Source organism: Chrysochloris asiatica, unplaced genomic scaffold, assembly GCF_000296735.1.
Source record: "Chrysochloris asiatica unplaced genomic scaffold, ChrAsi1.0 scaffold00083, whole genome shotgun sequence".
Classification (NCBI taxonomy): domain Eukaryota; kingdom Metazoa; phylum Chordata; class Mammalia; order Afrosoricida; family Chrysochloridae; genus Chrysochloris; species Chrysochloris asiatica.
The window spans coordinates 13,025,595-13,028,265 of NW_006408601.1; the positions used below are offsets into that span (position 1 = coordinate 13,025,595).

The 2,671-nt window shown below is 38.2% G+C and overlaps 1 protein-coding gene across 2 annotated transcripts in view; it reads left to right on the forward strand.

Annotated features, from left to right (window-relative positions):
• Window positions 1–2,671, forward strand: part of NELL1 (NEL-like 1 (chicken)) — a 1,454,777-nt gene that overhangs the window by 1,389,549 nt on the left and 62,557 nt on the right. The window lies entirely within an intron of this gene.

Genomic DNA, 2,671 nt, shown 5'->3' on the forward strand with positions numbered 1-2,671 from the left:
TGTGTACCTAATATCCAAGTTGCCCATCCCTGTTCACCCTGTGTGGGAATGATTTTTACTATAAAGATTTGTTCCCTCTTTTGAGCTACTGCATCCATAGGTGTAGGTCAACTTCATCAAATTGTATCAGCTTACTCTTTTTTTCCTCTTCTTTCTTCTTCTAGTTGAGTTCTTATTATCCAGCCATTGAAGCAGGTCAAGTGGGTATTATCTGCAAGTGTGGGTGTTCTTGTGCATATGTACTCTCTTGTTATCAGCTGGATGCTTCACTCACCACTCTAGTCCTCTGTGGCTATGTCACTGTCTCTGGGCCCAGGAGTCCCCAGGTCGTGCCACACTGCTGGCCAACCAGGTCTCTACTCGGGTTCACAGGAATCTATTAAACGTGGTTGGACTTAGTTCACACCTTCATTGCTGTTTTTCCCTCACTTCCTCGTATCAATGACAAACGTGGTCACCAGTCAGACTGTATGCCTGCTCATGTATTCTCCTTGAGTCTTAGTCTTGGAAGGAGGTTTGCCCTGAGAGGATCTGACCACTTGCCTTCGTGTCTCCTGGGCGAGCAACTTGATTAATCTTGTAGTAAGAAGTATCTTCTGTTCTTCTAGCAGCTCTAGGCTGTTATGTTTGCCCTTTTAAGTGGAAATTTCCCACCTCAGAAGGTTCAGGATGGGGTTCAGGATTCCACCAATGTCTTATGTAATGCAGAGGCTCCACAAGAAGCCTCCTTCATTGGACAAGTTGTAGTCCCATTTTAGGTATTCCAATCAGTTATAGACAGAAGATGGACTTACAAGCTTTCTATGGAAATATTTCTAGCTATTCCTTTCTCTCCCCCTCAAGTGTCTATTTGACAATGTTATGCAAGGGGAAACTAAGATTCAAAAGAAAGCCAAGCATCTTAACATTATGTCCCCCCTTTTACCCATTCAAACCATGCCTCCCTCGATCCCTGTATTGTTTATAGGTTTTAAGTGGACATTCCTGGTGATTATTTTTATCAATTTTAACTGCAGATTTCAACTTGAGCCAATATCTGTTGGCAGTCATTGCTCACATCTTGAGCATTAGCTATAATTCTTCTGCTTCTCATTTCTATGTTTGGGTACTGTTTTTATTTCATTGAGTTGACTTGTAAAATCATTGTTGTACATCTTTAAGGAAATACTTTATAATAGTTTTTATTCCTCATTCGCTATGTGCAGTGAACTATGTAAAGTGCTTGTGGGGGAACAAAAATATGTAAATCATGGTTCCAACTATGTGTAAAAGCCCCTGGATGACATAAATAATTATAGGAAACAAATCCTTACTTTAAGGGTATTATGATCTCATGGAGAAAATACTGTAGACCTCATTATGTCTTCTTTCATCATGTCTTCCTTTCAAACCCCTTCTGTGATTCTCTGTTTCCCCCATAATGTCCTCAAGGTTCTTTATAACCTAATGATAACCCTCTTGATAGCCTTCTCTTCTAATACTCCTCCCATACTCTATTGCTCTACCTTATTGATCTTTTTGCTTTTTCCTATGGGCCTTTGTGCTTTCTTTTTGCTTATAATTCTCTTCCTTTTCACCAGCTCCTCTTTTAATCTCCTCTGTGGAATTTTTTGACCCAAATGCCCCCATGTTCCCACTGCAGGGTAAGTCTATGAGGTTGTGCTAGAACATTTGGGATGTAGTTAATTTGGATAGAAGCACATGGAATATTGTAAGGTAACAAACAATCTTTGGCTTCCGTGGCTCAGCCCAGGCTAGTTTGGCTTCGTTCAGCATTCATGAAGGCAAGTTCTAGAAATTGTTGACTGAGAATCCCCCTTACTTCTATAGGCCTCTGGAATACCCTGTGCGTGTGGGATCCGGAGTATGCATTTCAAACTCTTGTTTCTACAGGCTTTTTGTTCTGCTTCCTTAAAATTACTATCTTGCATTTACACAAACACTTTCTAAGAGCATGAAAATAAAATGTAGCTATTCACTTCACAGAGATATACAAAGGGCTTTAAAACATTCATTGAAAATATCTGTTATCTTTTAATATCTTGGATATTGTTTATTTAATGTTGCAATATAATTTGTCTATAAAAATGCATGTCTTTTTTTATTCAACAGTCCTATGAAGTTTGATTTTATTATTATCCCCAACCTAGAGATTAGATTCTCAAAGGCTTTGTTTTTTCAACAACTTCTAGAGAGGTAGCTGATGAGCTAGAATTCAAATCTCTCCATAGCCCATGTTATTAATCACTGTCATTTTTTACATCCTGTTAGACTCAAGTTTTGGGAGGGCAGGGAATTTATCTCCTCATCTCTGGATTAGAGGATATACGTCAGAGCTTAATACATGCTGGATGCTTCCTTTTTGAATGAATAAAAGTATCAAAAGTTTTTCTCAGAACCCAGTTTCCATACTCCACAATCACTTTGAAAAGATGTAAGGTACAAATAGGGCTCTTCATTGAGGATGGCTATAATTGTGTTTTTTATTGTCTTGTTCTGCCTTAAAAATCTCTTAGAATTGGGGATAGAGGCAAAGCTTTAAATAGCATACTTGTATAAGGTGAAATTAACCCTTCCATATTTAGTTTTTTGTTTTTTGTTGTTGTTGTTTTTTGTTTAAGGTTTTTATTGTGGATTGAGTGAAAGTTTACAGGGCACATCATCAGTTTCA